Raw genomic sequence first — 14,258 nt, 5'->3', positions numbered from 1 at the left:
GTTCCCCACCGTTAACAGCGGCTCCGCCCGTGCGGTCCACGTGACAAATCAGGACAGCCCACTGGAGACATAAAATCACTGACTCATGTCCCTCTCTTGGTACTTTGGTGAATGAGAGGCAGGGGGACACTTGGAGGGAAGAATGGGTGTCAGACACCTGGGATTCCTGCTGCCACGGCATCCGCCCCCTCTTCAGGTAGTGGCGGCGGGATAGCGTCTCTGTCTCTGGCAGTACTGATCTCCGCTTCGGTACCGGGTCCATGTGGACTTATCCAGAATGGACAGGCCCGTCTGAGGTGCTGGTAGGGAAGAGGCGGTTGCCCGTGCCTTCCAGAAGGAGGACAGGAGAGCTGGGTGAAACGTCTGCCTTTCGGCGGGTAGGAGGACAGTCTCTTACCACCAACCAGCCAACTTGAGGGTCCCCTGTTTTTTCCAGAAACTCCCAAAGAGTGTATAAATGGCGACTTGCAGGAGTGGGCCTAGGTCCCCCAGTCCTGCATGAGAGGGCACTCTGGTCCTTCTGTGGCTCTGGGTCTGTGGGACCTTTGCCCTTTCACCAGCCAGGTGGGTCACATGCATCCCTCAGGCCCCAGTGCTGCCGGCACCCTTGTGGGGCTGGACCAAGGACCCCTCTGGTTTTGCCTGCTGTGCTGCCTATGTTATTTTGGAATTAGCTCCTTGCCTACATAATTTCAACCTTTAGGGATACAGTCACATGAAAACATCACTTTCGGTAACAACCTGAGGTGTATCTGTGCTTTTGTGGCAATGTGGATTGCTGCTGTGACAACCCAAAGCTGGAAGGGCTCTCGTGCTCCCTGTTTTGCTGCTGGACCTAAGCATTGCCATTTTTTAGCAGAAACTTCTTCCATACATAATTATAGGAATGTTCACCTTAGGGATACAAACCCTTATTTTGGAGAGTGATCCCAGCTCTCCTCCCAGGCAGGGTCTCATGGGGGAGAAGCATTGCTTATGAGGGGCTGATCTGGGCATGGCCACATGACCACAGCCCACAGCTTTGCCATCTCGTTCAAGTGACTTCACTGCTTCCGTCCTAAAATCACAGGTAGAAGGTTGCTTATGCCTGAGGACTGTGCCTGATGACTTCCTGTGGTGCCCTCAGAGGCCTACGATTCTGCATGATATAAGCCAGTCCAGAAAACTAAATTAATCCTTGGTGAGCAACACCTAAAAATAATTGAATTTGTGGATATGCGTTCTTGGGTCACAGGGCCTTGGGTCACAGTGTCTGCAGGGCCTTGCAATGAGAACTCTTCAGATAAAACACAATCATGGCAAAACATCAACTAGGACAAAGAGTGGGATCTCACAACTCCTAAGTGAGAGCAGGAAGAGTCGCACTGGGGACACAGTGATGGACCCAGCAGTGTGAGGCTTCCCTGCAGCTGGTGGACCCCACCATGGCAAGGCCAAGAGATGACTGGAACACATGGCACAGCCTCTCCCAGTCCACCCACTGCCATGTTCTGTCCTCATGCCAGGTACATAAGCTCCTCCCCCAAACTTCATCCCTTTAAAACCTCCTGCCCCTGCTGGAGCTGGGGACAGGATGAGGATCCGAGGCTGCCACCTCTGAGTTGAAGACATTTTTTCCCTCACTCACCCCATGGACCACAGTGACATGGAGGCCACTAACCACAACACACCTGCACCGTGGGAGAAGGGAAAGAGGCAGAGGAGGCCCTGCAGAAAGAAGTCATGGGGACGACTAGCACCCCACAGCCCTCATGTTGGAGCTTTTACTTCAGACCCCACTGCCTCCACGTTCTAACCTCCACCCCACACCTTACAACCCCCACGTTCTAGCTTCTACCTCACACTCCACAGCTTCCACATTCTAACTTCTGTCTCACAACCCACAGCTCCTAGCTTCTACATCACACCTGGAGTCCCCACAATCTAGCTTCTACCTCATATCGCACAATCCCCATGTTTTAGCCTCTTCCTCACACCTCATACTCTCCCATGTTCCAGCATTAACTCAGGTCTCTGTGTTCTAAGATCCAAGCTTGTTAGGTGTATTTTCCGTCTTCCTTGGTATCACAGGTGACACATACATTAGACGTTTTTCTACTTTCCTGGTCTCTTGTATCATTTTGTTGTTGTTGTTGTTGGGTGCCTTCTACTTGACCTTGAAGGTGTTGACACATATTTTAAGGTTTGTCTCTTGAAGGTCCTACTTCTGAACAATTTCTGTGTTAGTCAACAGTTGTTTTCTCAATAACCCACCCATACAATCCCTCTCTCATGTTCACCGGGCAGGAGAGCCATGGGCCCGGCCTGCTCTTGGCCTCTCTGGGCGTGTCTGTGGCTGTTCTCACACAGAGGTCATGCTGTGGAGAAACAGGCGTTTGGCATTTGTGGGGCTGCTTGCAGGGCCTTAGGGCATTCCTGGGGTGGATGTTGTCCCCTGAGCACCTCTAAGTGAGGGGAAGTGCTGTGAGTTAGCCATCCTGTGGCATGCATGTCTTCATTTGTTCCTCCTGATGTGCCCCGTGTTGTTCTAATGTTTGTTGCTCTGGAACATGTTCCCGTCACCCCTTCTCATTGTTCTTTATTTTTTTCTCCTCCACATACACACAAAGAAAGAAAAACATGTATTTTTGGCAAGCAATTGACTATGTTTCAAATGTGAAATGATAAAATTAAATCCAAATGCCACTTTGATTGTGTTTCTGAACTCCTGAAGTTCAATCAAGGTCCGGTTATTTGCCACACAGAAAGCCAATCACTGAGAAGAGGATTGCCAGGGAAGGAGACTCTTTAATGTAAGTTACATCATCCAGAACACAGGAAACAACTCTCAAATCCATCTCCCAAATGACTGAAATTACAGCTTTATAAAGAGGGAAGAAATGTAACAATGTGCAGGAAAACATGAATTAGGGAGGGGTAAGGAAGAGAAGTTGGTCAATAGGCAGCAGATGATCGATTCTGTCAGGAAAGGAGTTTTGTATCTCCTTATCTAGATGCAGTGATAAGGTGATCTGGTAAGTTTCAGTTCCTTCTGGGAGGCCTGATGGTTTTTTTCCTGAGAAAGGAACTCAGGACAAATACAAGTTTCTCAGGAGGGTCAATTGCTATGTTTATTCAAAACCAATAGACATCAGTCCTGTTTTCAACCACATGGTCTCAGTGACCAGCTTTGGTACCCAGCGCCTCATCTCCCATGCCTCTCTTCTCCTTCTGCCTCAGATTGTGTAGCCCTGTTTGGCTTACAAGAAGTGAGATTCTGCTTATTTCATTAGCATCTGAGTTCATCTGTATTGCTGTATTGCCTTTTAAAGGCTGAATGATATTCCATTGTATAAATGACTTGTTTTCTTCATCTATTCACCCTCTTAGGTTGCTTCTATATCTTGGCTATTGTGAATAATGCTTCAATTAACACAAGAGTGCAAATATCTCTTTGATATTCTTGTTTCATTTTCTGGCTGTACCAGTTTAAATCCCCACAGTGTACAAAATTTATCTTTTCTTCACATGCCTTCTGACACTTGATACTTCTTGTCATTGTTATAATAGCCATTCTAACAGGCATAAGGAGCTAGCTATCTCATTGTGGTTTTGATTTGCATTTCTCTGACAATTAGTGGTTCTGAGAACCTTTTCATATACTTCTGGCCCTTCATATATCTTCTTTGGAAAATAATATCTATTCAAGTCCTTTTGCTCAATATTTTGATAGATTTTTTTTGCTATTGAGTTATATGAGTTCCTTATGTTTTATATACTAACCTTTTATCACATATATAATTTGCAAATATTTTCTTCCATTCTGTAAGTTGTCTTTCATTTTGTTGTTTCCTTTGCTATGCAGACATTTTTAGCTTGTTATCATCTTAGTTGCTTTTTTCTTTTGCTGTCTGTGCTTTTGATAGCCTACCCAAAAAATTCATTGCCAAAACCAACATCAGTAAGATTTTCCCCTATGTTTTCTTCTAGAAGTTTTACAGTTTCAGGTCTAACATTTAATCTTGAATCAGTTTCAAGTTAATTTTTCTATATAGTATAAGAGCTAATTTCATTGTTTTGCAAATGCACACCCAGTTTTCTCAACACTGTTATTGAAGAGGCTATCCATTCCCCATTGTGTATTCTTGGAAGCCTTGACAAATGTTAGTTGACTATAACATATATTGGTTTATTTCTGGGCTCTTGATTCTGTTCTATTGGTCTGTGTGTCTGTTTTAATGCCAGTCATCTTGTTATTGTTATCGTTTGAAATGAGAAAGTATAATGCTGCCAGTTTTTTTCTTCTTTCTGAAGATTACTTTGACTGTTTGTCGGTCATTTGTGGTTCCACAAAAGTTTTAGGAATTTTTTTCTATTTCCATGAAAAATGTCATTGAACTTTTGATAGGAATTGCACTGAAACTGTAGATTGTTTTGCATAATATGAACCTTTTAACAATATAAATTTTTCCAATCATGAGCACAGGATATATTTCCATTTGATTTCTTTCATTAATGTCTTATTGTTTTTAGCAAAGAAATCCTTTACCTCCTTGATTAAATGTATTCTTAAATATTTTATTATTTTCTGATGTTATTGTGAATGAAATTGTTTTCTTAATTTCTTTTTCAGGTAGTTCATTGTTAGTGTTCAGAAGCACAACTGATCTTGGTATGTTGAATTTTTTTATTCCTTGATTTTATTAAATTTGTTTATTCATTTTACCAGGTTTTTAGTGGAGTCCTTAGGGTTTTTTTTCTATATGTAAGAGCATGTCACCTGCAAACAGAGACCCTTTAACTTCTTCCTTTTCAATTTGGGTGAATTTTATTTCTTTTTCTTGTCTAATTGTTCTAGCTAGGACTTTCAGTATTATGTTGAATCGACGTAGCGAGAGTGGGCATCCTTGTCTTGCTCTTGATCTTAGAGGAAAAGCTTTCAACTTTTCACCATTAAGTATGATGTTAGCTGTGGGCTTGTAATATATGGTGTTTATCATATTTTGGTACATTTTTTCTATACCTAAATTGTTGAGAATTTTTATTATCATAAAATGATGTTCAATTTTGTCAAATGTTTTCCCTGCATTTATTGAGATTATCATATGATGTTTCATTCTATTAATGTGATGCATCCTGTTTATTGATTTGTATGTGCTGAACCATCATTACATCCAGGGAAAAATTCCACTTAATCATGATATATGATCCCTTTGATGTGCTGTTGAATTCAGTTTGCCACTGTTTTGCTGAGGTTTTTTGCATCTATGTTCATCAGGGATATTGTCCTGTAATTTTCTTTTTTGTGGTGTCCATATGAGAGTAATGTAGTTCTCATAAAATTTGTTTGAAGGTGTCCTTTTCTCTTTCCTTTTTTTTTTTTTGGAATGCTTTTGATTACTGCTTCAATCTCATTACTCATTAATTGTCTGTTCTGATTTTAAAATTATTTTTTGATGTTATTGTAAATGATTCAGTCTTGGTAGGTCATTTATTTCGAGGAAGAACCCACTTCTTCTAGATTATTAATTTTTGGACATATAATTGTAGTAGCCTCTTAATATTCTTTGTATTTTTGTGATATCAACTGTTAATGCCTCCTTTTTCATGTATAGTTTTATTTGAGTCCCTGTTCTTTTCTTAATTGGTTAGTCTAGACAAAGACTAACCTGTCTATCTATTAAAAAACCATTTCTTGGTTTTGTTAATCTTTTCAATTGTCCTTGTAGTCTCTATTTAATTTATTTCCTCCTTCATCTTTATTTCTTGTGCTAACTTTGGACTTAGTTTGTTTCAATTTTCTTGAGATGCAAAGTTAGATTATTTGATTTAGATTTTCTTTTTAAATGATTTTATTTTATTTACAAATAATAATTGTATATAGTACAGGGTTGAATCTGATGTTTTAATCCTTGTATACATTGTGGAATGATCAATTAAGGCTAATTATTTTTATGCAGGTATTTATCACTATAATCTTTTCTTTTCTCTTAGAACTGATTTTACTGTATTCTGTAGGTTTTGGCATGTTGTGTTTCCATTTTTGTCTATCTTGAGATTTTTTGGATCTTTTGATTTCACTTTTTGATTTCCCATTTGATTTCCTTTTATTTTTGACCCATTGTTTTCTCAAGAGTGTGTTGTCAAATTTTCACATATTTGTCAGTTTTCCTACTATTATACCTTTAAGCTTGAAAATAATACTGGAAACAATATTCATCTTCTAAAATTTGTTAGGACTTGTTTTTTGACTTACCATGTGGTTCATCTTGGAGAATGCTCTATGTACACTTTGAAAAAATATATAATTTTCTGCTATTGAGTGGAAAGTTCTAAGTGTGTAAGGTCTACCTGGTCTGCAGTGTTGCTTAAGTCTGCTGTCTCTTTATTGATTTTCTGTCAGTGTGTTCTATCTGTTATTGCAAATGGATATTAAAGCCCCATACTATTATTGCATTGTTGTCAATTTCTCCCTTTAGGCCTATCAATATTTAGGTGCTTTATTGTTGGGTATATGCATACTTACGATAGTTTTACCCTCCTGTTGAGTTGACCCCTTTATCGTATAATGACCGCCTTTGTCTTTAGAGACAGTTTCTGACTTAGAGTCTACTTTGTCTGATATAACTTTAGCTAGCCCTGCTCTCTTGGTTACCACGTGTATGAAATATATTTTCCCATCCTCTCAGTATCCCTCCTATCTGGGCTTTATGAGGTGACTGGCCTTGTCTGAAATCTCATGTGACTATGGAGGGGCATATGCTTGAAGATCAGTGAAGCTCCAGACATCTTCAAAGAATTCTAGACTTGAGGGCTGTCTTCAGACGTCTTCCTTTCTTCTCCCAGGCAGCGATGTAGGCCTTTGCTGTGCATTTCTGTGTATTCGCTTTCTGCTTCTCGGTAGCTAAGTATGTATTGCTTGCCCTCCAGAGCACTGAGGAGACCAAGTGAGGCATGGGGCAGTGATTGCCTCAAGGACTCAAAGCCTGACAGTTGCCAAAGACACTCCAGAACACCGGGTGGATGCTTGACTGCACTGAGGAGTGCAGTGGTAGAACAGCAGGCTCGCTGCACAGGCCAGGTCTGCCAGGCTGCGCCTATGAGGCCAGACAGCTGGTGCATTCTGTGCCCAGGAAGTGGGTTGAGTGTGGGAAGAAGTGTGCTGTATTTCCCAGCACATGTGTAGAAAGAGGACCTTTATACGCTTCTTTATGGCATCTTGATGATTTTTTGTTGTTTTTATGTTTTGATCCTTTGAAAAATTACTTTTCTTATGCATAGCAATGTATGTATGTCCATATAATTTTATCTAAATTAGTGGATTCATCTTTGTATAGAGCTATTTATTTTAAACAAGCATGACTTCATGTACTGAGGCTGATCTCCAGTGGTCTTTTCCATTTTTTTTCAATGAGTAGAAAAGGTTTCTCCTCTCACTTGCTGTATGGGGCTCCTCAGCTGGAGGAAGCATTTCTGAGTGCAGAGAAGCCACCTCCCTGTGTGCTGAACACTCCCTGTGGATCACAGAGATGCCCCGTGTGAGAGGGAGAGTTGGCTCCACAGAGGAGAAAAGTGCCAGAGGTAGCAGTGGCCCAGGTGACCTTGGTGGTGGTACTCGGGGCATCAGTGGTACCACAACCAGCCTGGCTCCCCTGAAAGCTGCATGGATAAGTGCTGTGGTCATGGTTCTCTGCCTTCTTATTTGCTCATTCATGTGTGAATTTGCCTGGACCTGACTTCATGATTTTTACTGACCTAAACCAGAGCCAAGGACACCTTGAGGTTTGTAATGCAGTTTTCTGATTTTACGGATAAGCAGAGGAGGAGGAGGTACCCGGAGTATAAAGATTGTGGGTTTGGATCCTGATTCTGCATCTCTTTTGCTTTCTGACCTGGGGAAAGTTAGTGTCACTGAGGCTGCTTTCTCTTCTGCAAGCCTGGGCCATGTAGCTATGCCTCCTGTGGTTGTTGGTGAAAGTGAGTGAGGTGATATATGTAAAGCATTTAATCCAGTGCTAGGTACACCTTAGGTGTTCAATCAGTTATTGCCACTGTCCAATATAGCTGCCCTGGGGCTAGCAGTCAAGTCTCCTGGCTGTCTTCTGACAGTCTCTTTTCCCTCCAGGCAAAGTTAACCAAAGATTAAGCCAGAGGAAAGGATTGTGATCCAGACTGAGATTGTAGGGACAGCAATCTCCCCCATCTGGTCTCTCTCTGCAGTGGCCTTTACCTGCTCTCTTCTATGTATCAGATTTCCAAAGCTGTACCCTCACGTTATACTCATTAAAGTGTTGCTTAAATGTAAAAAAAGGACTCATCAAAGCTGGACCTGTCTCTACCTTACTCCGTGTAAGGTGGAAAAAAGAGCCCTGGTGCCAAGAACAAAACCTGCCTGGCTTTGACTTTCGCTCCTTCACTTCAGTGGATGAACTTCTGCTTCTGACTACAGAGCTGTGAAACTGGGAGTGAATTCCTGCCCTATGGACAAACCGAGACCACTCTGAGCATCAAATATGGAAGTATTGTGAAAATGTGTTGTAAACTGGAAATGAGGTGCCAAACAGGGAAGGAATTATTAGAGTTTAGTTGCGATTTATTAGATTTTAGGCATTTATATTTAAAACAAATACACCAGCTCTTAAAAACGGTGAAAAACCAACTACCTGATATAAAATAAACTGAGAACTAGCTTTTAATCTAGTAGTACAAATTAGAAATAAATAATTTAAAGCAGAATTTGAGTCTCAAATAATTACTGGTGGAGTCAGGTTCTGTGAGGTGAAAGCTGCAAAGTAATTGAGTGAAAACCATGTTTGGGTATTAAGCAATGAAAAATGTCAGCTAGTGTTTAATTTTTTACTTGATTTTACCAAGTTCTTTTTGTATCTTTAAGAACTCTGTTGAGGCACAATTTGAAGATCATAATTTCACTCTTTGGAAGTGTGCGCAATTAACTTTTTTTCTAAATTTGAAGAGTTTGCAACCATCACCACAGTCCAATTTTAGAACACTCCATCACCCCATAAACACCCTTAGGATCCATTTTTAGTCATTCCTTTTGCTACCTCCAACCTTTGGCAACTCTGATCTTTCTGTTTCTCTAAATTTACTCTTTGTGGACAGTTTCTATAAATGGAATAGTGCAGTATGGAGTCTTTTGTGTCCAGTCTTTTTCATTTAGACTAATAGTTTTTGATTTATCCATTACATAGCATGCATATGTTCCATGCTGTACAATGTCCTGTGTTTGTTGATCCTTTCACCACAGATGGACGTTTGGAGTGTTTCCTTCTTTTGTCTACTTTGAATAGTGTTGCTATGAACATCCATGCATCATGTGGATGTCTATTTTTATTTCTGTTGTGTAGATTCCTGGTAGAATTGCTGAATCATATGACAAATTTATGTTTAGCTTCTTAAGAAACTGCTTAATTGTTTTCCACAGTGGCTGGACCATTTTACATTCTCACTAGCTTTGCGCACAGGTTCCAACTTTGCCTTAGAAATTCCACTTCATCTGAATTATAATTAAATAGAAAAGATGTTTTCATGGTAACATTAAAGTCTTGATTAGATTAAACATTGATTGTGTATCATTGGTTTAATAACAATCTCAGTAATTGGAAAGAATTGATTTATGTTGTTGAACTAATGGTTCAATTGCCTAAGGAGCATACGGTAAATAATTAAAGAAAATTTGCTGCAGGCTTTCTTGTGCAACATACTTTATCCAGTCTTCTACTGTTTTATCAGCGTCATGTACTTATTCAGGACATGAAAGTGGCTTCCTTTGGAAGGCAGTCAGGTGGAAGCTGCAGGTGCCTGTGGCGTGTCAGTTCCTGGAACATCAGGACCCATAGCTTATTCCTCATTTTATTAGATATGGTATACAATGGCAGATACAGACAGACTCCCATGTCCATGCAGGCTTTGGTATGTGTTAAGTCCCTCGTGGGCTAGAATGCAGTAATCTCTTGTTTCTTTCCAGATCTCTCACAGGACTCTGACAGTCATGCTGGGCTCCCTTGCAGCATTATCAGCGCTGACCATGATTGGTGATGTGAGTTGTAACTGAACACAGGCTTTCTACTTCATGGAGTGTCAGACTTCAAGACCTTCTAGGGTTTAGGTGTCCGCTGGTATTTTTCCCTGTTATATGCCACTCCCATATTTTTGCCCAAGAGCCATGCTAAAGGTGGGAACCAAAAAGTTTCAGTCTTGAGGAGTCTTTTTATTAAACCTTTTTGCAGCTGTTGTTCTCCATTGCAGCTGAAGATATGCTCCTCTCTGTCATGCATTTGCCCGGGGCTATGTGACTGAGTGGTGTTGGGTTGGATCTGGGTATTGTCAGCCCTTGGGAACTAGGAGAGACCATCTCAGCTAGGGCAGAGAAGTGGGGAGGGGTGCTCAGTCTGCAGAGGTTAGGAGGCCCTGGAGATGCATATATGGGTGGTAGCATTCTGTCAGAGCCTGGGCATGGCCCATTTTGACAAGGATGTGGAGAACAAAAAGCCAAATGCTCATGGGAAATGGAGGCGCAGAGCCTGGGGGCAGTCCTGGAACCAAACTAAGAGCCCACCCAAAAGTGGCCACACACACACACTGGATTTGAAAACACCCCAATGGAATTCAACAGCTTTTTCTGAAAACTGCTACTAGAGGCCGTTCAATCAACCAAAGAATAATAACTCATTTTTAAAAACAATGTAGTGGTTTGTGTGTGTTGAGTTATTTATTTGTTTGTTATTATTATTATTATTAAAAATTTAAGTTTGAAATGTAGGTTCAACCTGAAAGCAGTAGTAAGAGCTTGATCTTTTCCTTGGCTAGCGTTGGCTAACCCCAAAGGCAAAATGTCCCCAAACCCTAAAATACAGGCATAAAGCCACTGTTCTTTTTATTAAGGAGTAGTCTATTTCATTTTGAAGACCATAAATGTGGCACACAGCAGAAACATGCTCCGGGAGACCGTGGACCATTCACTGCGCAGCCCTTCCCAACAGTGAGATGGTGGCAGGACTGTCATATTGCATTCCTGTGACCCATGAGAGTGGGAGGAAAATGGACAGTAGGACAAATGGCTATACAATTTACTGTCATCTGGTCTCATGCCACTATGTTGAAGAAGGCATGTATGGATTCCACTGAGAATGTAACCTCAAGGGCCAGTTCTGCCATTCAGGCTACAGTTCTTCATGCATTTTCCAGGTTTTGCAATTTTAAAAAGTACTAAATGCAAAGGTTTGACGTGGCAGATGCCTTGAGTCATGAGTGTTTTTTTAGCAATGACATATGCCAGTTTCCAAGGCAAGCGGATGGTGTGATTTCCAGCCCTGCCCACAGGAAGTAGGTTTGCACAAAGGGCAGCACGTTTTTCAGGCTCAATGCAGGGATGGTGACATACTGATTAATTGGAAAATGTATGCTTTGATTGCAGAGACCCAGCCTGACTCACATGGTAGAGTAGATTGATTTTGAAACTCTGGCCCTGCTGTTTGGCGTGGTAATTACAGCTTTCCCAGTGGATGTGGCTCATGTCTACTGTATTCCAAGTCCTCCTCCTTTGCCACTGCTGGTGCTAATCCTTCGTTATATGAAAGCCATGGTGCCACCTGACAATGAGGGTTTGGTTGAGAACTAGCACAGGGCTAGTGCATGTCTTCCAGGAGGAGACCCCAGGGTAGAGGTAGCTGGAGAATTTCAGTCTAAGGTCAGTGTTATGAAACAACATTTCCAGTTAGTAAAGTTACCGATTTTTTGAGCTATTGTCCTTGTAATGAAAACTGGAATATTCCAAGTAAATGAAACATACAAGAGTCTTAGTGACTGAAAAAGTACATTTCATTATATGAATAAAGGAAGATATTATCCCTAAGAAATAGTTTGGATGTTTGCTAATTTTTCATAGTCTGGTGGCCATTCTGTGCCATGTGCACTGCATGTCCTCAAGTCAACTTGTAGGAAGTTTTACACACAAATGTGAGCTAGTAAGGGACGTGAATCACTAATCAGTGAAATGTGGCAAAGGCCTGGACAACAGTGGGGACAGCCTGTGTGTTCTTGAGCAGACCCCTAAATAGTCAAGTGGTCTGAAGGAGAGCGCATCCTCTCTGGGCTTGAGAACTACCCCGTGTAAAGCAGGTCATTATGCAACCTCATTTTCCTTGCTAAAATTTTCTCCTCCCAAGGCTGACTGACGTAACAGAGGGCCCTGCTACACCAGACTTTAGTGGGACCCAGAGTAGTGCTGCCATCCTCAGGCTTCACAGAGGAGCTAATAGTGTTGAGTCCTGATAAGTATGTTGGGTTTGAGCATCCGGATAGAAAAAAAAGGAGGCATAGCAGAGATCCATAAGATAAGCTTTCAAAAAAGTTTAAATGGGTGATGTATTAGTTTGCTTAAACTGCCATAGCAAAGTACCACAGACTGGGTGATTTAAACAATAAATGTATTTCCTCACAGTTCTGGAGGCTGGGAGTTCCAGATCAAAGTGCCAACAGGCTGATTTGTCCTGAGGGCTCTCTCCTTGTCTTATAGATGCCTACTTCTCACTGTGTCCTCACTTGTGTATCTATGCCCTAATTCCTCATCCTGCAAGGGCACCAGTCCTCTTGGATAAGGGCCCACTCTAAAGACCTCATTTTAACTTAATCAACTACCTTCGTAAAAGCCCTAACTGCAAATACATCCACATTCTGAGGTATCGTGAGATAGGAATTTAACAAGTGATTTTTGAGGGAATACAATTTGGCTCATTAAAAATGGCTTAAATTGTTTTTTCTCAATTGAATGGTTTGACATGCACTTGCAGCTTCTATGACTCTGGAACCACATGGGTACAAGAGAGTCTATATAACCTCTTCCTGCCTTTTCTGCCCCACATCCTGGCAGCTGACCACTTATGAGGTCATTCACCCTAATCCTTGAGTCCAGTCTCTCTTGGGTGATTTTGTCAGCAAATGTGTGAAACAGCTCCCATGACAATGGAAGATCACACATGTCTCCACACAAATCTGTTTACTCATTCACCTCTGTGTGAAGCGTCCAATGAGTTGTCCAACCCCATGTTCTACTACTGTGGCCTTTTGGGTGAGGATGAACATTAATGGTCACTTTAGACAAGGGAGATATTTGTACCAAGTCTGAACTGATTTGGGCACATTTTTGTTTTGCACAGTTCATTTGAAAAACAATATTGGACCTGCTCTTTACCAGGTATTTTCATTTACATAATTATATTGAATTTTCACAGCAAACTACAAGATACAGAACATTCAGAGGTAAGGTGATAAAACTGAAAGACTGAAGGGTTAACTCATTTTTTTACTCCAGGTTGAACTACTCCTGAACGGCAGAATAAGTATCTGAACCTGCATCTTCTCACTCCAAGGTTATTGCCAGCTTAGAAGGTGAAATAGAGAGTCTTCCAGAAAGTTTAGGCTGGTTAAAAAGACTGGTTGATTGAATTTGGAATAAATAAGATATTTCTTTTCATTGGTGTCAAGGATGGTTATTTTCACCAACTTAAGTGAGTAGGCATTCTAGGCTCACACAAATCCCAGAATTCACCATTTCAATACAACTGCTCTTGTCTGCATGTGTTGATTGACTCTGTGACAAAAATCAGTTTAATTATTTTAGGAATCAAAATTTAACCTAGTTTTGACATCTTAAAACATTTGTGTGTTGCATGTGTGGACATTTCAGTGCAGAAGGTCATACGTGGGCCTGTCTATCCCTGCTCCTAGCTGTGTGACTGTGAGCAAGCTACTTCCTTCATCTATAAAACAGAGTAACAGAGACTCCTGATATTGTTGTGAAGGGAAGATGGGATGATACTGCACCTTGGGGACAAATCCCTGGACAAAAATATAGTTGCAGAACCGCTAGCTAGTGGTTCCATTCGGATGTTAGTAAGTGCAGAATGTTAAGAACAACGGTCTTTCAGCAGGAGAGTGAGAACCTGGGGGTGTGGTGGCCTTCAGAGGCCTGAGAAAATCTCTACTGATCTGTTTCCATATAGTATTCTGCTAAAGATTCTTCTTGTGTTCTTTTTCTCTTTTTCCCATAGATGATCTTAGTAGGTGTATTTTTGGAAACTGGATTTTTTTTTATTATTGTGCTATAAAGATACTTGTAGCCGGGCTCGGTGGCTCAGCCTGTAATCCCGCACCTTTGGGAGGCTGAGGTGAGTGGATTGCCTGTGCCTGTGGGTTCAAGACTTGCCTGGGCAGCGAGACCTCATCTCTACAATAAATAAAAAAATCAGCCGGGCGTG

At 41.3% G+C, this 14,258-nt stretch overlaps 1 pseudogene; it reads left to right on the top strand.

Moving 5' to 3' along the window:
* LOC103255967 overlaps positions 1-14,258 on the top strand; it is a 317,052-nt pseudogene that overhangs the window by 27,245 nt on the left and 275,549 nt on the right.

The sequence above is a fragment of the Carlito syrichta genome, unplaced genomic scaffold (genome assembly GCF_000164805.1).
Source record: "Carlito syrichta isolate Samal-C Ts95f unplaced genomic scaffold, Tarsius_syrichta-2.0.1 Scaffold288787, whole genome shotgun sequence".
Taxonomy (NCBI): domain Eukaryota; kingdom Metazoa; phylum Chordata; class Mammalia; order Primates; family Tarsiidae; genus Carlito; species Carlito syrichta.
The sequence above is the reverse complement of the archived record's forward strand: the minus strand, read 5'-3'. Positions and strand labels throughout refer to the sequence as shown.